The sequence below is a fragment of the Macaca fascicularis genome, chromosome 4 (assembly GCF_037993035.2).
Source record: "Macaca fascicularis isolate 582-1 chromosome 4, T2T-MFA8v1.1".
NCBI classification, from domain to species: domain Eukaryota; kingdom Metazoa; phylum Chordata; class Mammalia; order Primates; family Cercopithecidae; genus Macaca; species Macaca fascicularis.
The window spans coordinates 37,211,292-37,235,202 of record NC_088378.1 but is presented as its reverse complement, the minus strand read 5'-3'; the positions used below and the strand labels follow the sequence as shown (position 1 = coordinate 37,235,202).

At 37.7% G+C, this 23,911-nt stretch overlaps 1 protein-coding gene across 21 annotated transcripts in view; it reads right to left on the bottom strand.

Annotated features, from left to right (window-relative positions):
* Window positions 1-20,298, bottom strand: part of EYA4 (EYA transcriptional coactivator and phosphatase 4) — a 283,822-nt gene extending 263,524 nt beyond the window's left edge. For 17 of the 21 annotated variants that reach the window (XM_005551875.5, XM_005551874.5, XM_015448681.4 and 14 more), the window contains exon 1: window positions 19,330-19,731. The gene's annotated coding sequence lies outside the window, so the exon portion shown is untranslated. Of the gene's footprint in view, window positions 1-19,329; window positions 19,732-20,241 lie in introns of those variants that run through there. The other 4 variants (XM_065543416.2, XM_065543418.2, XM_065543419.2 and 1 more) reach the window with 2 other exon arrangements.
* Window positions 20,299-23,911: the final 3,613 nt, after the last annotated feature.

Here is a 23,911-nt window from a genome sequence, read left to right as displayed (position 1 = left end):
GAATAAAAGAAAATAATTACTTGAGTGAGATAAATCAAAACTTCAGCCTTGCAGAAATGTAAATTCTAAATGTTTACCACATCTGTGGTATGGAAACCTCAAGCCAAAAACAATAAAATCAAGACTGACCTAGAGATCTGTCTGAAATCCCTAGACTCCAGGGAAAGGCAAAATTGCTCCATAGAGTACAAAGGGTTCTGAGAGAGAAATCCACCAAAAATTATAAACTACAGGCCAGGTGCGGTGGCTCATGCTTGTAATCCCAGCACATTGGGAGGCTCAGGCAGGCAGATCACTTGAGGTCAGGAGTTCGAGGCCAGCCTGGCTAACATGGTGAAACCCCGTTTCTACTAAAAATACAAAAATTAGCTGGGCATAGTGGTGGGCGCCTGTGATCCCAGCTATTTGGGAGGCTGAGGCAGGAGAATCACTTGAATCCAGGAGGCAGAGATTGCAGTGAGCCAAGATCGTGCCACTGCACTCCAGCCTGGGCAACAGAGCACAACTCCATCTCAAAAAGAAAAAAAAAATTATATTATAATTTCTTTGTATACATAAAGAAACAAAACACAGTAGAGAGTAGCCACAATAACAAATTAGGAATCTAAGAATTTGAAACTACAGAGCAATGTGGAAAAAACTAGATAAGTATACTTAAAACAGACACAAAAGAAATAGAAATAAAATGGAAAAGCCACACACGAAAAAAATACACACACAAATCCGGAAGAGAGCCATAAAAATGTTTTTAAAAATATGTCCATTATACTTTTTTACAAGAAACAAACTTATTAAACAGTAAATTAGATACATCTAAAGAAATAATTTGTGAACCACAAGGTAAATCTGGTAAATCTCAAGAAGTGAGTGCCCATCCCCATAAAAGAAAATAATAACAACAAAAACAATAACAAAAACACAATTATATCTTTCCAAGCAACTTTGCTATAACATTAATGTCTCAGGAATCAAGGTGTGACACCGGTGAGTCATATTCTTTATTATGGGAAGGGAGGAATCCCAAACACAACAAAGTAAACATGAGAGTTACATAATATAGCAATAAATCTGATTCACTTAATGCCAAGTTACTGATTTGAATTGTGTCTATAATGAATACTAATTAAGAATGTAACTAAATAAGATGCTGTTTGCCTTCCTTAAATTTGGGACACTTGAGGATAATTTTACTGATCCAGATTTTTAATCGAGGCATCCAGGAAAGTTTGAGTACCCTTTTTCCTCTCAATAAATCCCCTTGTAGCATTTGAATATAACAATCATTCCACTGACCCTGTAACTGAATTAAAAGTACGGCCACTTTTACCAAAAACTGCCTTTATGGCTTCTAAAAAGCCAAAGACCTTTAAAAGGGCTGAAGTTGTAAGAATTCAGAAAATAATGTATCAAATACATTTGGTGATTTGATTGAACTCAACGTTATGCTTCCCTGCTATGTGTCCTGACTTTATGGGCAAATTTGGAGAGAGATATATTAAGAGACACAGAAAAAGAAAATGAGAGAGAATGGATACAAATGGAATCTATATAGTTCTCTTTCTTTGTCTTGGGATTATGAGGAAGATAGAAATAGGTAAGATTTATTAACAGGCTGATCACATGAGTCTGTAGGTATAATACTTGAAGCTTCTTAGCTCCAATGAATAGAACCACCTCCTCTCCTTGTTCTTTCTTTTGATTATTCCTTATATATTAGTTTAAAAATCTGCTTTTCAAAACTTCCAGTTTCTGGCCTGCCCAGCAGAGCCACAAACCATAAACTGAATCCTGCTTTCACATGTATGGCAGGCTGTTAGATATTAGGAGCATGCTGTCATTCGTGTCACTCCTAATCTTTTTTTCTCAAGTTAAGTATAGTGCCTCTGGTTAACAAGAGCATATCTTCAATTTTAAAAAAATCTTTGTTTCCCAACAGGGAATTATGAAGGAATTCAGTGAGCCACAAAAGCATAATTGCCTAGGAAATGCATTAAATGGAAGGTAGATATAAACTAGGTCATAGTGCAACATCATTTTTAAATCACTCAATTATAAATTGACATATTAATATAGATCAACATTAATGTATACCAAAGTATCACATTTATACCCAGATAAAAATGTAAAGGAAAACCAATTAGCTGAAATAGAAATTAATGATGATAATCTTCAAAGCAGCAAGAATGCGCCTTTGAGAAAGACCCTAGGGTTCTGTTTGCTTGTTTGTTGGAGACTAAATTATTCTTCAGTAAAACTGAAGGGGGAAAAAAAGACTAATGTTTAAGCTACAGGAAGATGTGGTTTGCCTGGTACTTGGACGTTCTTTGTAGAATCTACAAGTTCAGCTCCCAGGGGTCCAAATGCTCTTGGACCTGAAAAGCCTCCTGGGAAAGAACGCTTCGAAGGGAAGAGTTGGAAAACCATACAAGCAGAAACCAAGTCTGAGTCCTAAGTCTTGGGGCTGCAAGAAAAGAACAAGAGAACAAGCCAAAAAAAGTTGCCCATTAAACTCTCTATAGAAGGGGAGGAGGGCAGGTGTCATCACTATGTACTCTGAGGTCTCTGTTACAGGGTACTGGGCTGAGGGAAGTTGCTAGACACTTTCCTCATTTCAAATTCCTTGTGACCCCAGAAGTTCCATCAAAAAGTGAGGTCTGACCCAGAGAAATCCTATTTGCTTTAAATATAACTCTGCAAGCTTGTGGAAAGAAATGAATTTGGTGAAGAAAGCGTGGGAAAATACTGGTTAAACTAGTAAGAAAAAGATCTCAATAAAAAAGAATTTAAAATGTGAGAACTGAAACTCAGGAAGATGGCAGAATGAGAAGCAGAATAATTTGCCCCCTCTCTCTTGATTCAACCAAATATAAAGACATCAGGTGGCAGAGATGTGGATACTAGTCCTTATAGTACTCTCTAAGAGTGCCATAGTTTTTCCTGGTCCCCACTCTATGCCCCAGGCATCTCCTCCAGGGCTTCAGCCAGTTCTTGTTCAAGCACTTGAACAAACTAGATTCACTCCTGAATTAGCTTCAGGTGCTGCCCATAGACACTGCTATGGCCCACACTTGGACAATTCAGCTTGGTTTTCTTAATGTCTTAATTTCTTTTTCATGATTGTAAAAAAAATGTAATGAGTTTCTTTCAAGAAATATCTAAGATATATATATATTCAAAATATTTATAGTCCCTAAATCAAGACTGTATCATACAAAAACACAGATTCTTTCAAAATGCATGAATGAGTGAATGAGTGCATAAACAGGCAACAGTGCATAAATGCATGAATGAATGGATGAGCACATAAATAAGCAAATAAGGCAATATACTTCTAAAGCACATGTCAGGAAATGGATAAATTACGTTTCATGAAGTTTCAGATCGAATCAGGCAAACAGAATTGTTGATTTCTATGTCTGCCATGACTCAGTGTATAGCTTTGGGAAAACCTTGTAATTTCTCCATACTTCAGTTTCTCACCCTATAAAAGGAGTATATTGCTTGAAATTTAATTCCCTCACAGCAGTGAGAGTTTTGATTCAATGTTTATAAAACGCTTTTTAGCTTCCCTGATTAATAGGCAAAATACTGTGGTAGTTTGTATAATACATTTTCCAAAAAGGATAAAGGTAACTGGTCGAATCTGATGTAAAATAATACTTTACTCGAGAAATAAGTATCAGTCATATTTATTACCTCTCCATTTCATTTGCTAAATAATAAAAATTACTTCTAACAGAAAAAGTATCAAATTAATATTCAAGCCAGTTGAAGTGTTATCATCATAGCTCTCACCTACGTTGGGGGAAGGAAAGTTGTTTTGTTTTTCCAGCCTACCCCACATGTTTATATGGTAAAGTCAGGAATGTCGGGCACAGTTTTGAAGGCCTCTAGCGTATTCATTGGTTTCTGGCATTCTAATGCACTCTACTCTTATAACCATAAAAGTACTCTTGAGTGTTTCTGGAAATATATAACAAATCCTTAATCAATTTAAGAGTGTTTTAACTGAATACATGAAATTTCTTGGGAGGAAAATATTAGCTATTCTACACACACACAGTACTTAAGTTAGCAAGAGAGTTCCTTCTCAAAGGCACAAAGCAGTTTCCCCATAGTAATATAATTTTCAGTTTTATATGTGTAAGTCCTATTGAATCCCTTAGAATAACAGGAAATTCTGCAGAAAAAAAACCCACAAAAATTGATAGCCATATTTATTCAATGCCAGAGGAATACATTGGCTATTCTGAGTTGCACTACTTTTTAAAGGCATTAGATAACCATTGAAGATTAATCAAAATCTTAACCCAAAACTACGAGAACTGAATATTCCAGAGACAGAATTTTCTACATATAAGAACCTAACAGTAAAATCAACAGATTAATATACTTCATTTTAAAATTGTATCTATCAGATTACTTTAGCCAGCACTTGAGTAGCAATTTTCTGAATTTTGATGCATTAATTTTTATCTTCACATTAAACAGATTATGATAAGTAACAGATTTATAAATTAGTCATTGATACGACATAACTGATATTGTGACATGTGTAATAATATTTATCAACATACTTAGAATGGAGTAATGTCATTTATTATTTATACAATGTCTACACCTTTCACTTCTATGTTAAAAAGCTATCATAATATATGTAAGGTGCTTAGAACTGTACCTGGCACAGAGCAGGCTCTTACTAGAATAATAATATATCATTCCTCATAAGTTCTCACCAATCGCATGAGAGTTACAACCATTTCTCCTAATAATTCTGGCAAATATTTGATGGTACTAAGTAAAAAATGTAGTGAATATAATATATACTGATTTATTTCTTCCTACCATGTGGACTTAAGAACCATAAGTATATATAATATACATTCATAAAAATGAATACTAACTATTCTTAATTGAGAAACTAATTATATAAATTATATGTATATATTCAATATACCACTATAACGATTCCTCTTAACCAGAGCACAAATAATTACAAGGTTCACTTAAGTTGAAATTTTTGCACCTGGTTTTTGTGATAAAGATGAGAATACTACCTTAAAAGATGCAAGATTCATAAATCTTTTTTAAAAGTATGTTGGCACTTTCTATGGAAAATGTACATACACATTTACCTATTAATCTTGCATCTAGAGGTTTGTCTACAGATATTTTTGGCAGGTGTACAAAGAGACATAAAAATCATCAATGCAACATACTTAGTAATAGTAAAAATCTGAAAGCAACGTAAACATACACCAAGAGGGGAACAATGAAATTATGAAACATCTGCATAGATTAAATAGAAGCACCCAAAAGCATATGTACTGATGTGGAAAAATATTCAAGATTCAGCAGATCAAGAGCAAGTTTTAAGGATCAATGATCCTATTGGAGTTAAAATGTAAAATGAAAATAAATTACATCCTCATATAGTTCTTACATTTACACGTACATAGAAAAAAAATGCCTGAAAAGATACACACCTAAGTATAAAAACTTACCATGATTTGCAGAGATTAAGAAATGAGTAAATACACTTTTTACTTTAAATATAGCCATATTTTTTAAATCTTTTAAGAAAGTATAACATATGCACAGTAAAATAAAATACATAAATCAAAAGTTGATCACTGATGAATCTTTATTGAATAAACACTTCCACATGACCAGCAACCAAACCAAGATAAAAGACATAATCAGCATTTCAGAAGCCTCTCTCTTGCTCCCTCTGGTCATTCCTCTCAAAAGTAACCTCTATCATCTCTGTTGTAATATGTTATACAAAGTATGAATTATTTGTATTTTTTAAATAACAGAGTAAAAAAAAAACTTGCTTTTAGCAGCACGAATTTCCCTCTCTGAATATCAAATACACTCAGCAATTTATTCCAAGATATCAATTCAAACTATAACCTGAGCTTTTACAGTGGGCCAGGCACTGAACCAAGTGTCTTTCCTGCATGAATTCAATTATTCTTTACAACTCCATGAGGCGAGTACTGTTATTATTCCCTATGTACACATGCTGGAACTATGGCTTACAGCCACTCAGAAAATTATATGACCAAAGTCACATCGCTGATGAGTGGCAGAGCCTGGATATACACAAAGGTAGTGATTCCAGCTTTCTCAACTCCTCGTCAGAAACAAACAAATAAAAATGAAGTGGTAAGATGTAGAGCTGGGAGCATGAAGGGTCCCCAGCATGAAGTTCTCTTTTTTTGTTGTTTTGTTTTGAGTAAATGACTTAAGGTCTTAAGGTCACATAATACAGCAACTCATCTGCAAAATGGAAGGGTTAGGCTAAATCTCTCTTCTGATCTGATGATCTGACTCTGATAAATAAAGTGACCCACTAAAGCAAAGAGCAAATATGCTCTGTCATGATGTAGTGCAATCATGCACTGTACTATGCTCAAAAATGACTCATACAAGAAAATAAAACCACAATTTTTGAAACTATTGGAAACAATAATCTTAATTTAATGTTATTTTTGGACATAGGAGGATTTTCCCCCCTAAATAAGCAAATTGGTGGTTTTTGAAGGGTCTTGCTCATCTTTGTATGGAAAATGCCTAAAAACAAACCACTAAAAACTAAACAAAATTTTTTTCCTTCCTCAATTGTGCCTGAAAAAAAAAGATGTAACTTCCCTCACCAAAAGGCCACATATATTTTTAATAGATACATCTCGGATTTGGGCTCCCCACATTTTGAAACACTGACACAAACAAATACAGAACATACTTTCTCTCAAATGAAATCTATAATTCTGAGGGTTAAAAATTCTTCAAAATAACATGAAATTGATCTCAGCAGAAGTCAACCAAAGAGATCAAGGTTTGTTTCTGGAGAAAACTAGAATCATGAAGACCATAAACCTCAACTAGAAATCTGTCTTTTAAATGTCAGTTTATTGAAAATACCTATGTATGCTGGACATACCTTTCCTTCCACTAGAAAATCAGTAATACTTTGGTACAAATGAGGCTTTAAATAAGTTGGAGTAGAAAATCACCAATAAACCAGCTTCCATGACCACAAGCAAAAGAGAACCAGTTTTCCAAAAAGTAAACAAGATTCATCCTTTGTAGATGTCTGGTTTGAGACCTATGCCCTTTAAAGACATGCATGGAACAGTGCAGTTACCTAATTTCCATCTGTACCCCAGGTGTTGAGGTTACAGAGGGAAAAAAGGTATGATCTCTCCCCTCTGTGAACTCAAAATCTCTCTAGAAGACAGACACATATAATGAACACCAACACACTGTGCTGTTATATTAATAGTCCAAATAAAGTGCTATGGTATTACACAGAGAAAAGAATTAATTCTGCCTGAGCCTTAGGGAAGGCTTCACAGAGGAGGTGACATTTGAGCTAAGCCTTGAAAGATGAGTAGATTGTTTTTTTTTTTTTTTGTAGTTCAGGTAGGCAGCAAAAGAGCATTAGGCAAGTAGGTTAAGGGAGTTGGGGCCATGGAGGATAAGGGTGGTGAGAATATGCTAGGGAGAAAAAAAGGAAGTGACTGATGGCATTATAAGAAATAAAACATTTATAAGTAAGTCTTACCACATTAGGACCCACTATATGAAGAATCAACCTGAGAAAGGAGATATGTGACTTGAATTCTCTGCGGGGTTCCTTGATTTATGAACCTAGGAAGTGCTCATTTGGAAAAACAGAATCTCTGGGTTTTTGGCCCTTCTCCGGTAACTAAAGGACTACTAGGCTTCCTGTTCAATATCTGGCATAATGTGCCTGGATGGACCTGTGGTTTGCTGTGCCTTCCTTGGACCTCCCGTCCATGAATGAAGCAGAACTCTCCCCCACCATCTGTGATTTAAACCCCTGTCTTAAATTCTCCGCGACACTCCCCGAGAATGACCCCCACCTGTCATTGGGTTGCCCAGCACCCACTTTATGTCTCTGCTAACAAGTAGCTATGCAGGGTCCTTCTCCACCTAGGAAACAGAAAAATATTTTGGTCAAATACGGTATGCTGTATTTGCAGCCACTTTGCCACCTAAGCACAGATTTCAAAATGAAAGCCCAAATCAAAGGAAGTGAGAGAGAAAGAGAAAGAGAGAGAGAAAGAGACAGATTGTGTGTGTGTGTGTGTGTGTGTGTGTGTGTGTTTTCAAGTACTTCTACCCTGCCTACTTGGGCATCAATTAGTAAATGATGTGAAATCTCTAGGTTCGTCTGACTGCTTCCATGATTATCTGCCTAATACAATTAAAGTAAAACCACTAAATTAGACAATGCATATGTGTAGAATTTCAAGTACCTTTGCAACTTCTAACAAGATAAAAATTATCTACTGTTTAGAACTCTTAAGAAAATTAGTCTAATCATATATTTATAATATTAATGTTTCATATTTCAGAATAGTTTTGAAATTCAACCCAAAACTCATATGGGAAAAGTTATCCTCTCTCACTTTATGTGAACATTATTGTTCCCATTTTGTTCTTTGCGAGTGATTTTTGAAATGTCTTCCATATACGCTTAAATTATGTAAGAGTAGTGCCCAGACAACAGTCATATTTACTTACATCAATTATGTATCAATTCATAGATAAAATGTATCGGTCAACATCAAACCCATAGAATGAGAACATAAAAGTTTGGATCTGAGAATTCACGAAAGAGAGTTTTTACATGTAATATATTCATTTTTACTTTCTTCCAGCTATACAAATGTTATTAACTCAAGATCTTGAACTTGTGGTTACAACTGAAAGTTAAACATACTTCTTTTGAAAAGTTCTCATTACAAATGAACAAATGATTTAATTCATTAAGTATTTTAATATTGAGCAGTTGTGATTATTGGTAACTTTACCCTTTCTAACACTACAGACTTAATAAAGTAAAAGTTTCTTATTACTGAATACTTACCCACAGAAATGGAAAGGCAATGGTCATTATTCAAAAATAATTCCAAAGTATCCACTGACAAGTAACAGGAAGAACCGACACATAGGTGATTCAAATAAATATTTACTTCCTATATACTGTCTCTCAGATATTGTTACTCCCACCCACATATTATTTCCAGAAAAGGAAAATATGCTGGAGATGGCCAATCTGTGTGAAGCTTATCTGTATATCCCCTCTGTGGAAAGTTAATCTATCAACACAGACTAATGAGAATTGTTTGACTTCATGTTGAAACTTGGGAGGAAGGTATTAGGATTCTCCACACTCGACTGGAAATAGAACAATCCTCTTATGCAGAGCCCTGGGAGTTTTTTGACTATATCAAATGATATTATGATCTGCTTAGGTTATGGGTTCTCAAGAAGAGGCAATTTTGTTTCCAGAGAACACCTAACAGTGTCTGGAGACACCATCATTACCCAGGGGAGGGAGGGTTCCTGGCATCCAGTGACACCACTAGGCATCCAACCAGACACATGACAGTATCCCCTGAATAAATTATCCAGCTCAAAATGTCAATAACCACTGCTTGAAAAACTCTTATTTAAATATACTGAAGAATTCAAGTACAACATCAATATTATCATTTAAAAAAATAGAGATACACCTGGTAGCAGTTCCAGATAAGATGTAAAAATGAGACCTTGACAATTAATACTTTAACTTTCCTTTTTCCTTCAGCCCCATCCTGCCACATAACCATTATATCTGAATCCAAGGACCCAGTGATAAATTCTATAAGTAGAGGTACTAATAACCTCCTACTGTCTCTCCAAGGTAAGAATTATAACAATATGTAAAGTTACCTTTTAAAAAGTTTACATTGAGTTCACCAAGCCCACTACTGAAAACTATACAAATTCCCATAATTGTACCTTCAGGCTAAAAAAAAGCAACTGAGGAAACTTAAATATTGGCTATAAAGTACCACCATTATACAATGTGCTTAAAATTGCTTAAAGTAGTTGAGGAACCACACAGATTAAAGCTCTAAAGAAATCTGGATTACTGTATGTGGAAATATTTAATAAAAGAAATACTACTGCACAATGTAAATGGTCAATGCCAACTGTTGAGCACCTATAGTGTCTTCTCTTAAGGCTCCAAATACAACCTCGGATTTGCCAAGGACCCACAGTATCTAATTTATACTTGGACTGTTGGACACTCCACTTATGCTCACCAATCCATAGCCCCCCAAAAAAGACCTTCGGCTCTAAATACCTCTGGAACATTTGGGGGTAATCTAATGAAAGATACTCAATCATAGTAATAATAACTGATGCTCATATCAAGCACTACTCTAAATATATTTACATATATTTACTCATTGAATTCTCATCAGAACCTGTGAGGCATGTTCTGTTACACATGAGAAACTGAAGCAAAATCCATTTCAGTAATGTGCTTGATGTTACAAACTCTTCAACGTCAGAGCTGAGGTCTGAACCCAAGTGGCCTGGCTCCATATTCTTTTTTTTTTTTTTTTTTTTTTTTTTTTGAAATGGAGCCTCACTCTGTCGTCCACGCTGGAGTGGTGTGATCTTGGCTCACTGCAACCTCTGCCTCCCGGGTTCAAGTGCTTCTCCTGCCTCAGCCTCTTGAGCAGTCGGGATTACAGACGCCCACCACCATACCCAACTAATTTTTGTATTTTTAGAGAGATGTGGTTTTGCCATGTTGGTCAGGTTGGTCTCAAACTCCTGACTTCAAATGATCTGTCCGCCTCGGCCCCCGCAAGTGCTGGGATTACAAGTGTAAGCCACTGAGCCCAGCCCCCATATTCTTTCTACTTAGTCGCTGTGCTATAAGAAGAACTGAGTCCCTCAGATTTCAAGTACTATGAAATTACCGTATCTCCAGAGATTTTCAGGATCCTTGGCTTATCCACCAGATCACTGACTTCCCAGTGGTAAGAAATAAACACACTTCTACATTCACATATACATACATATAACCTAGGTCTGGATTCACAGCTGCAATTCTACTGGGTTTATACCAAAAACCCCTGAGGTTGTTCTTGAGGTAGTCTCACCTTGTAATGGTCACTGCCCTTCTCACTGTTCCCAGTCTCAAGTGGGGGATGTTCAGTGTCACAATCTCTGCTCTCATTCCCAGTTCCTTTACTCATTCATTCAATGGGAATATAACAACTACCTACTGACTATATGTCCAGCAGTGCACTGTGCATTAGCGATACAGAAATGACAAATACAGCTAATCCTTCCAGTAAATTATTAGCTTAAAGCAGGATTTAGACTAATGTAACCTATTACATTTCAATGTGGCAAGGGCTACGTTAAATGTAGAAGCCGGATGCTTTGGGAGTAGAGAAAGAAACGTCCAACTCAGACTCTGGAGGTCAAAGGAACTTATCAGACGAGGTAACATTTTGCGCCTTAAGTCTTGAAAAAGCAGCAGAAAAAGATATTTGCAGGGGGAGAGGGGTAATGTTTAAAATCATTCCACACACAAATGAAGTGGAAATGTCCAAGGTATAGTTGAGAACTGCAGTTTTCCATACAGCTGGAGAAGAGAGTTGTGAGCGGGGAGTAAGAGATGAGAAGAGCAACTTGAGCAAGGTTCTCAGTATGAAGGGTTATCTTCCCTGCACAGAATTTTGGAATTTGCCCTATAGGCAGCAGGCAAATTTTTCAGGGAATTTTAAGTCCAGGAGGGACCTAATAAAAATCATGAACAAATGTGGTTGAATATCTTAGGGATGGGAGAGAGTATCAGAGACAGCTCCAACACAGTCCAGAATGGGCCCCCAGGAGAGTAATGAAGATATGATAACTATACTTGTTAAGACAAAGACATTAATATGAACAAGCATGTATAGGACAACTGTCCACCTAAAGCTAATTTGAATACCTGAGGATTAAACCTGTGACCTTGGTTACAACAATTACCTCTCTAAATATTCCTAGGAATGGTATGTAAAACTATAAGAATACAATGAAAGCGCCAAAGTCTTCAAAGCTATGCAGAGTAGAAAAGAACTCTATCCATCCCACTCTAATTTGCAAGTCTTCAGCAACACTGATAATGAAAAAGCATTTAACAAGCATTTACCAAATACCCACAACTTTGCTAACCATTTTCATGAATGAAACCTTTAAAAACTAAAGTCAACAATTAAAGGAAAAAAACTAGACCTAAATTAAAATTCTTCACGGGTCAACTAAGAAAAATAACAGTAGCATCATCTTATCAACTAAAGTTAATGCAAAAAAAAAAAAAAAAAAAAAAAAACCAGTAGAATTGCAGTTCTTGACAGGTTTATTGAGGTTTGCATGCTTAAGTTACCTACTAGAAGTATTGTTTGAGATTACTGGGAAACCTGCAAAAGGAAATCTGAATGTGATTCACCCACTACATGATTAAATTTGGCGAGAATGACTTGAGTCATAACCATACATGAATATATATTTGCATTCAAATATAAGTAAAAAGAATTAGGTAATGTAGAGATCTGTTGATTACCCCAAGTCATTATCACTTTCAACATACTGAAAACATTAAGTTGGAAATATTCAATCTCTTAATCAGAACATTCGGTTCTTTTCAAATCTTTTAACATTAGGGAGTTCAAAGTCCGAGGTGAAATATAATGAATAGATCACTCCGTTGGGTATACGCAGAGGTCTGTGAATTGTATATATGACCTTGTGGATAATGAGCCCTCCCGGTATGTGGTACACCTACTTGATTAGGGATAGAATTTCAAACTCTGTGCTATTGCTTTTGTGAGTAGAATTAAACTTAATGGCACATGAATGTAAATTTTTATGATTTAATTGTAGTCTTTCACAAGAAATGTCCCTTTCATTTTAAAAAGAAAGGGGGAAAGGACAACAGAAACAGTAGCAATAATTTACGTGAAAATCTAAAATCATGTCAAGTTAGGCCACTGCTGGCATTTCTTCTTAAAGTCTTTAGAGGAGGAAAGATGTTCTAATTAATAAAGTCAACCTTTGCAGGTACAAGCCCTCTGTGCCTCATTCAGACCTGGAACTACACATAGGGAACATTTTGATCAGTTTTAATTTTCTCAGCGCTAAAGCGAAGTTGAAGATTGGTTAATAAGGATACTCAAGTTATACAAGTGAGAGTAGACACATCTTTCTGCGATATATCACACTGGGAGATGTTTTACGGTATCTGACAGTCTGATTTTTAGTGACGCCACATGAACATGTTAGAGCAGGTACTCTGAATTAACCCCTTTTGTCAGAAGACTCAAATTTTTTTGCAGCAGTTTCCATACATTGAAGACACTTAGAGAGAATTCCAGAGGCGGCCACGGTGAGAGGGTACTGTTGGTGAGTCATTCTCAGGCCACCTACATCCTGCTTCACCCAGAGCAGTGGCACATTTCTCTACTGGGCATATCGTCAGTTTCCACGTAAATGAAAGGATCTGTGGCTGAGTATATAAGTAAATAAAAAAAAATAGAAAACCACTGCTTCAGTGGAAAAATACTATAAAATTGTAAAACAGGTTATTAACAGCAAAACAAAAGTGTTTACCTAGAGAAAACCTTACACATGCAATAACCAGATAAATTGAATGTATTTCCAAAATATGGGTGTCTCTATTATAATTTAAACCTGCCTCCAGAAGTCCATCATGCACTCTTTAATTCTTCAAGCCTTATTAGTTGGTTCAACATAAATGTGCGGATTTGAGATTCAAAACCAGCATTAAAACAACAAAATACACAAACAAAGAAAATACAAAGTTGATAACATTTAACCAATTTGGACAAGGCTTGAAAAGCAAAGGAAAATTCTACATGTGAGTTAAATATTTAAAAGATATGGTCATAAATTCTTGATAATTGGGAAACACTACAAAATATAGCATTTCTCCAAATTCAGTCATTTGCTGTCCAGCCTTCATGACTGTGGTTATTTAAGCCATATTCTTGTTCACTGTTACTTAATATGTTTCTTCAGATACTTAATTTTTTTTTCTTTGACTTCAATACTTTTTTTGGTCTGGTCTCAAACAATATAGCCCATGAAATTACAGGTCTAATACAAAATTTAACAAATTTTTCTAATATTCAGTTATCCTTACATAACTATACAAGTATTATTAAAACAAAATTTCAGGTACCACCTAAAAATGGTGGTATACGACTGATGGAAGCAAGTGTCCAGCACATGCTTAAGGATAAGGGTGCTGGCTTCATACTGGGGAGTTAGGACCCTGGCTCCACTGTGCTGCATGACTGGGTCTCAGCTTCCTTATCTGTAAAATGGGAATAACAAAAGTACCTAATTTACGGCATAGTTAAAAAGATTAAAATTAGCTAATCCATATAAATGCTTAAAACAGTGTTTTGCATGAAATTCCTTAGTAAATGCTAGCTATGATGTTATGATGGTGAGGGGGATTAATATTATAGTAACAATGACAGCCAAATTGCAATTGTCTAAAGACTAAAGTGACCACTTTTATTTAAAAATACACTTTAGGATATAAATATACAGAAGAAAATATGTTCTCATATTTGATACCTACATTAATATATGCCTTGGTGATATGAAAGCTATTCCACATTGGTTTAAAGCAATTTCACTTTGAAAATATTCATGTGATAATAGGAATCAGACTTTGCCTAAAAATCATAACCTAAATAAACTACCCATGCAGGAAAAAAAAAAAAAAAAAACTAAAAAATTCTAACACGACAGAACATATAGGTCTTTCTGCTAGAGTCCAAAAGTACATTAAAATAAAATTACTTACTGTATATAAATAAAAGCTTTACAAATATGAACATGCTGTATTAAAACATTTCATATTGGGAAAAAAATGAGAATTTCTGGTATTTTAGAATGGTGTCTTTCTTCATCATTCATGCACTGAAATCTCAGGATAAGAAAAGGGCCAGACCAACTCTGAAAGGTTTCAAATATCAAACTATACTATTGTGTCAGTGCCCTAAGATCAATTAGCACCTTTCAATGACAAAAAAGGTTACAGTGAGACTCAGAGGTGCACTCTCTGAAACTGTCTCAAATCACTATATAAATGTGGTTTTGATAACACAAAATGGTTTCTATTTTAAATTAATCAGCTTCATCTCTTTTTCTGGAGGTGTGAAAGGGGTTCAGGGAGTAAGAATAGTGGTGTTCATGTTCAGTATCTCTTTACTAATAAAAACACGGATGGAGAAACACTAAGAATGACAAACTTCAAGCGTAAAATGACGTATCACCAAGGCGTATATTAATGAACAGCTCCACAAGCAATACTGAGTGACAGTAATGTTTACAAAGTCTTCAAACCTCTTAAAAGCAATCAAAGTTGCCTGTACTTCTTTTGAATGTGTAACTCTTGCTCATTTTCTTCCACTTAAGTTCAAGCTAAATGACGCCAAGTTTGGTTCCAAAAATTATTTTAATGAATATGCAGTGTCCCCTTCATTAAAACACATCTAACTATAAGATGCAGTATTACACATATTGCATCTCACCCATCTCCAAGGCAAATGTCTGAAACAGCATGTCATTTCTTAGTTTAGCAGGAAAAATTCATGAGAGAAGCAGGTACACTGCAGTGTCACCCCATTCCCCCGGTGTTGATTTCCTTCACCTAGTAACCATTGTAATAAAATCCCCCAACTGTATTTCTGAATATAATTAGTTTAAGATACTCTACAGGGAGACACATTATAAGAGTTTAGCATTTAGTTCATGTAAGAATAATATCCATTTGGAAAAAGAAACTGTCAAGATTATATTCTCACTGAAAAAAAGAAGAAGGTGTTTTGATAGAGGTTTGTTCAGCTCTTCAATGAGAGGATTCAAAACGTTTCCTACTTTTGATAGCACGCTTTTCTATTTATTTCTTAAATGAGTGATCTGAAATATTTACAACCAGACAGTACCTAATTTTAGGTTTTAAGTGCTTTAACAGCTCCATGAAATATGATCAGCAGCTGCAATACAGAACTATGGTGAATAAACTCCTTATAAACAGGGGCCTGTTTTTACTGAATGTCCAGTGTTCTTGCATTTACCTAATAGAAAAAAATGATAATGAGAAAGCACCATAAATACTCGCATTCTTAAATTACTTAACACTTAACTAAGTATTGAAAAAGATTATCTCCCCTCTTTTCGAAATCTGTATAAAACCTGTGAGGTTTTGTGGGGCAAAATAAGTTTGATTATTTGAAAGTCAGAATGTGAACTTCCTAACATTCTAACTTTTTATAACAATAGTCATGGTTATATTCTACCTTTCCAAATATTCCAAATAATCTAACTCCAATGCATAAAATTTAAAAATGAAATATCAAGCCATATAAATATATTTTTAGACACAACATCAGTCATTTAGAGCTTGCAACAGAGATTGAAAACATGAAATTGGATACTCTATTTCCCGTGGCTATGTAAAATTTATTTACACCCCAAAGTACAACATAAATAAAAAGGAAACTCTTAGAAATGAAGAACTTGTTTTTCTTTTTTTTTTTTTTAACCCAAAGAGGCTTATTAAAAGAAAAAAAAATATAGCAAAATGACAATAACTCATCTAAAAGTCACCCCTCAAAAAAGAAACTTCTATGCAGACAATTTTTTTCTCCAGCTTCCAGAAACCCTCTGAAATTCAGCATCTATTTTTCTTAACAATTAATAATAATGATTATTCCTTTTTATACAATCACTCCTTTTTATACAAATCTTAAGATTTTTAAAATTTTAAAACTTAAACATACTACTTAAAAGAAAGGTTAATTGTGAATACATACATATACGTGAAACGTTTTATTTTGGAAATGAGAAATTCAATTTCAAATATTCAATAAATACTAATAAAAAGAAAATAACTGAGTAAATCTTATTTTAGCTATAATTGTGAACCAACCTGTAGTTACAATGGTCTTTAAATACTGAAACATACTATTTTCAGGAAATTTACAAAGGAAAACACGCTTTTGAAAACCATATTGATTTTAGACCTTTACTTCTTATGAAAGACAAGTACATATCCCTAATAATCAAAGAAAGGAGCCGTTTTCAACAAATCTAATTATGTTGCTTTCAAAGCTGTAGCTGTCAAAGGTTTTAACATTCTTGTACAGTCATTTCTAAATACTGGTTTAACTTTGAATGACTTACAACTTTTAATCAGGTGGAACAAACTATTTTTACGGTTTATAACAATAAATGTGGGTGTAGTTATATCTGCTTTCGATATTGTTGCCATAAAAATCAGATTCTGGCAGTCTTGCTCGACACAAAACAGTTCGTCTCTTGTTACTATTGCTTTTTGTTTCTTGGGATAATGCTATTTTTAAAAATACACAAATGTCTTTGAATGCAGTCTCCTAAAACGCTCCATATGACGTATCAAATATTTTTGGGGGGGATTCTCTCCCTGCCCCCTCTAGTTTTTGGTTCTTCAGGTTTAAGCTTGCCAATAACATTTTAAAAGACCAAAAAAAAAAAAAAAAAAAAAAAAAGAGGCACTCATTCTACTTAAAACCAAACTGTACCCGGGAAAGGAATTCAAGTACAATCCTTTCCCTACAGTTTTCAAAACAAAAACAACACAACAAACAAACAAAAAAACCATCGTCAACTTTCAATCCTGTCAGTCACCTACGTGTAAGTGAAACTTCAGAAGCTGTTGATGGGGAGCCCGCGGTTGTTAAACGCTCCTAAGACTCCCACCTAAATCCCGCAGGAGCCCGCACTGAAACTGACAAACACCCGAGGGTTCACAAAGTGGCTGCAGATGAGAAGAGGAACAAAATGCCATATTCCAGGAGATGTATTTCGCTCCAACAATTACGTTGATCCCAGGGTGCCAAGCCAAAAGGGGTAAGGGAGAAAGAAAACTGTTAAGTATGAGCTCTTAATGTGAAACCTAACCTGTTGGTTCTCTTAGGTATCAGATTTTGGAAGTGTCTGTAATGACAGCCAGGAAAGCAAACTAATGGCCAACGGCCCACTGGGTTTGAACACCAGACTCCTGTTACCTCCTCACAGATCAAGTACACAACACACACGCACACGGAGCTGCTCCACGTGGAACTGCTCTGGAACCAAAACACACGCCCGGGCGCTATTCTGCACCTTGGCAGAAAGGGCAAAGGGACCTGCACCTTCCTCCCCTGCCCTCAGGTTAAGATTCATGAATGACTCTCTAGGCCCGCTCGGGATGGCGGGGAAAGGCGCAGGGGACGCGGTGAGAGAGGACAGTTTCCACACCACCCTCCCGCACACACTGTCACCCCAGGCGCAAACCCGTTGTCTTCATAGGAAGGAGAAAGAGGGGTGGTGGTGAAGGGAGACACTGTGCCCCCAAGCAGGGAAGAGATAACAAAAATTAAATTGCGCTCTCCGCTTTCGCCCCAGCTCTGCCACCCGACTCGGTCCGCAAATTCTCTAATCGCTCCGAACTGTCCAGAATCTCGCAGACAAAGGGAGAAAACTCTTTCAAGTGCTACCAAACGAAAGTTCGGGTTGCTGTGCGGCGCAGAATAAAACAAGCACACACACGTCTACTTCCAAACCCCGCTTCAACACGCTAAAAATCCGAACCATTTCAAGTCCCAAAGCCTCCCCAGACCCAGCAGGCTTGGAAGGAGAGAAAAACCTGCTCTCCTCAGCCAGGTCCCTTCCTTTGGAGAAGTTATAAGCCTTCCATGGCACCCGCTACTCGAGCCAATGAACGCGACTGCTCTGACAAGGCGCTTCTAATTTCACCGACCCTGGCAAACTGCAGGAGACATTCAGTCCACGCCACATAAAAACTATTAAAGTGGGATCGTCGCAGTTGAAAAGCCCGATCAGTGCCTGGAGATTAGAACGCGAGCCTTTAAAGTACACACGCACCCGGCACCGGGAAAGCCCAGGCGCCTGTGATCCTCCGAAGGACTCTAGGTCAGCATCCTCGCGCCTGCACCATCTAGGGGGTCATCAGAAAGTAATACACGTCATAAGAAAGATGTGGGGGAGACCCCGATGCGCGCGCCTCTGCCAGGTGGAGGCGGGGTGCAGGTAGAAGCCGCGCGCTGGACTGCTGGATGAACGCCGTTACGCGCAGGCTCCGCGCCGACCCCGGAAGGGACAGGCAGGCTCGGAAGGGACCCTTGGGACGTGGGGACGTCTTCCAGGGCAGAAAGCACCGCTGCGGTCCGAGGGGCCCGGGCCCTTAGGCGTGGGGCACCCGGCCTCCAAGTGCCCCCCGGGGACGCAGGCGCCCACGCACCGTCCAGCTGCGCGTCCTCAGTCCCCATCGCTCGGCGTCCCCGGCAGAGCCTCGCGCACTTTCCCGGAAAGTTTGGGGGTTCTCCAAACTCAGGCCCCCCGGGAGCCCTGGGGCGGGAGTTCGAAGAAGGGGACACTCACCTCGTCGCCCGGTCCGCCTCGGGTTCCCGAAGTATCTGTCCCAGCCGCGGTTCCGTGCGTCCGTAATTAAGTATTTATTCTCGTTCCTTCCAGTGTCGAAGTTTCCCCTTCGCGCTGTGCCTCTGGTGAAAACAGGACATCCCCTTCGGCCGCCCCACAACAAATAACGTACACAAGCAGGGGAGAAGCGGGGCGGGGGGAGAAGCCGGCTCCGAGGGGGAGGAGGAAAGGAGAGGAGCCAAAACTCCGGACTGCGACAGGGGGGAAAGGAGAAGAAAAGAAAAAGAGAGAGCGCGCCCAGCCGCCGCAGTCGTCACTCCCTAGCTTTTCCCGCAGCTCTTTCCCCCTCTCTAAGGCAGCGACAACTTCACGTGGACAGGATGGAAGTTTTGCGCGGAAGCCGGGAGCGGCCGGAGCGTGCGCCGCGCTGCGGGCAGCCTCGCACTTGCGCACGGAGGTGGGGCGGGGGCGACGTCGTCGCCGGCTACTGCGGGCACTGGAGGCCGCCGGGGGCCTCGGGGCAGGCCGCCAGGGACGCGGGGGGCGGCGGTGAGCGGGGTACCCACTCCGTTTTTATTCGACCTCGGGTGACTGCCTATTGTCATGGTTTGCGATCTCGCGTGGGGACCGCCCAGGGCCTCGGGGCCCTGGATGTCCCGGGTGGCGCCGCCGTAATCTCCGTGCCCTCCGCGCCGCCCCCACCCCGCCCCCACCCGGGCCGACTCGAGCGGCTGCAGTCTCCAGGCTGAGGGGAGGGACCCGCGACCGCGCTCTCCTCGCTGGGTGAGAGAGCCACTGTCGATCCCCACCTGCTTCTGTGGGGCAGCCCCCGGAATTGCCTGGAACTCTCTTGCTACCCAGTTCCCCTGTGCAGGCCACTGCGGGCCCCCTGCCGGACTCCATTCCACTTACCCCAAGGGAGGAGACAGAAGGGACTTCGCCTACTTGCAACAACGTGAAATAAAAACCAACCCAGACCAGACTGGGGCGCTTTTTCTGACGGGAGAAAATACCCTTTTCCGTGGAGATATATGTTATGAAGGACTAAGCAGTCTGGGGATAGGCTGTGTTGGGAAGGGCCTGGGCCCCTTCCAGTGCTGGGTGCAGGTATAGGCATCCCTCCCAGACACCCAAAGGTCAAGCAGCAACGACTTACTTCCAAGGCGGCGTCAGAGCTTCCCTAGGCACATTGCTGAAATGACATTTCGTGCCTAAGCCTTCTGCGCATGCATTACGCGCCCACATAGGATTTACGATTGTATACGCACACGTGTGTATACCACAACCAGGGGACACAGCAGTGGTAGCACGGAATAAATAATCCATAAATTTCGCATCCATTTAATCACTTCTTCCAAAAACCTATTGTCTATTTTAGCGTCACCTTCTTTGTCATATTGATAATAAATGTTTTAATTTATTGATAAATCACTGAGTGTCAGTCATTGTATTGGTCACTTATGGTACATGAGTTCATTTAATTTCCATGGCAACTCTACCGTGGTCATTATTAAGCCGGTATAAAAGGTGAGGAAACCAAAGCCCAAAGTATCATGAGTGACTTTTCCAAAGACAAATCCAGTGGTCTCTAATTACAAAGCCTATGATACAACAACGTCTACATCACTTCAGGTGTGGTCTAAGAGATTATAGATTAATTCATAGAAATTATTCCCATTCAAAGAAAGTTTAGTTTTAATATATTCACTAAGTTACGTTCTGAAAAAAAGTTCAGAAAAAAGATTTCATCCTCTACTTTAGGTTGGTCTTCTGCAACTGACATGAGCACGGTCCAATTCAAAAGCAGTATCAACACTGAATACTTATGGTTACAATTTATTTTTTAATGAGTGGGGAATTATCTACAATGCTTAAGAGGCTCTAGAAAAGGTGGTGTTGTAAATTTAGAATAATAAAAGCAGTCGTTGCTGCTCTCATCACTTACTGGGTGTTCTTTCCTGCAGATTTATTTTGGAGGGTGTAGGCATTGCCAGGCATAATGTTTCCTTTTCTGGTTCTCAAGGTAGAAAGGGTTCTGGCAGTGGGGTTGGCACAAAGGGGATTTGGAGCATGGTTGAGAGCACAGTCTGGCCTAACGAGGAACGCCAGTTAATATACACTGGAGAGAAAAATATCAATGGACAGATTTAATTAATTTTGTAAGTTTATTTTCTCCATTTCACATGTGAGAAAACTAAGGGCTCAGAATTTTTAGAAGCTTGCTACTAATTGGTAGACCTGAGTTTCAAGCCAGCCTTTATTTAAGTCCATATTCTTAGTCACTGTGATATTATTATTAGTATTAATCGTATTCAGAAAAATAGTAATTCTTTTTAATGTGTAATATGTTACAAGCCAAATATGCAATTTAAATGTTTTGTGAATCATAGTGTCTAAGAATGTTCTGTGGCTATAGCAAATATCATGTAAGGATTAAGTACAATGATTAATTTAATACTGTCCAAAAAGGCAACAACATTTTGAATTTCATTTTGGCATAAAACATTATGTGCTAGTTTCACCTATAAATAAAGGTGGGAGATGCATAATTGGAAGAATAAAATAAAAATTCATACTTTAGCATAAATATAGGGTGGGTTTTCTTAGCATGTTTCTTTGTACCCTTCTAAAGTCAGATTTTTCAGTTACGCTGACCTTGCTTTCAAGGTCACTTTGCTTCTGCATGGTTTTTTATATATCTAGATAAGAATACATGTACAGAAATTATTTTTAAAATCCAGAATAATATATTAGTTATTTGACTTTATATTACTACCTTCTAATAGTTGTCTTAAATATACATATATTAACATGGACACCACTAGGTGTCAGATAAAACGTCAATTTTCAGTCCACATTTGAAATAAGGTTAACATAGGAAACAGAATTTTAGGGTTATAAAGGCAAAAATGTATTGTTTGCTTAAATGAGCCTTATTTCCAGCATTTACATTGAATATCACTTTTATAATTATAGCCATATCACCTATAATATTATTGACTTATATGTATCTTTAAATAACCTATTTTTATTAAGTAAGTTTATCTGATAAAGGACTTTTTTATAGTCACCATAAATGGAAAACTAATAAAACCCGCCATGAATAGAAGATGATCTTGCAAAGGAAGCTATATTGTAGAAATAAAAGTTATTTCTCGTGTACCACCTAAAATTATCTCACATACAGTTTGAGAAACATTGGTTTAAAGAATTACATTCCATATGTCCCTCAGGGTCTCCAAGAGATATTTTCAAGCCTCCCCTTTTCATTACCGGAACAAAATTGTTGAGTCCAAGTTACTTTGAGGTATTGCTTTTTAAATTCTGTGCTTATTTAATTATTGCTTTTCTTGCCTAAAGTATACTTGAAGTCTCTGAAGTTGAGGCGTATTTTTAAAATTCATGTATTATTTATTGTTTTGCTTACTATCTTATTTGTGGTAAAATGCAAACAATTCATAAGTACACAATTAAAAAGCAAATCACTTTCCTGAAATATTGTACCAGTTACTCATTACCCTTCCCCGGCATCTATTAGCCCAGTAGTGCAATACAGTACAGACAATGAAGAAGAGAAGGAAAGTAGAACAATGGAAGAAGCGCAAAGGGCCTAAGAAGGACATGTGGGGGAAACTGAAGTCAGATACCTGCTGCCAGATTCTTGAAGTGATTCAAAAACACCAGTGGGCCCTGCATGACATGAGTCAGGCTCTCCGAATATTCGTACATGTTCAACTCAGTCTGAAAAGGGATGTGTTTTGGGAGCAGTGGGGAGATAAAAAATATAATACTTTATTGTGTAAATCAGTGGAAATATGAGATTCACTTATTAGCAATTCCCTTAACCAATTCCTCTGGAATGGGATGCCTCTGCAGTTACCATTTACAATTTGTTTATTTTTCAAATGTGCATGGCACTGTTGTGGCATTAGATTTTGTGTAAGTCAAATTAAACAAACACAGCACTCTAGGAGCTCATAATCCAAAACATAATTTTTGTTTTAATATCATTTAAAAGCAACCTTAAGGGGAAAACCAGGTCATTACTTTAGTAAGAACAGATTTTAGGCTAAAAAAATGGTATAAGACACTAAATTTATCAAAAAAGAATGCAGAGGACTGGATGCTTATAGAAGTAATCCCAAAGTAAATCTCTTGAGCACCTTTTGGTATATCTATGAACTCCAGCTGGAAGTATACACAATTTTTCAAAAATACAATAATTCAGTTGTTTCTTAGTAAATTCTAAGCCAAACCATTTGAGCTTTGGAAGTATGAAGTTTTAAAGACCAACCTTAATATGAACAAGGTTGAACAGTCTTTTAATCTACCTCTCTACTGATGACAGACTACAAGAATGAATGAAGATAAAATATGATTGCCCAAGTCCTATGCTGCCGGTTTTCTAAAATCTAAAAATAAACACACTTTCTGAGTAAGTTTGTGCAGACAGATGAAGCTTAAAAAGGTTTCTACTAGTTTGTGAAAGTGAAGAAATCAAATCTTCAGGGGACCTGCTAAATTTCCTCATTCTTGGCAGGGCCTCTAAAAGAAAGGAAATGCACATTTTCTGGGAGACAAG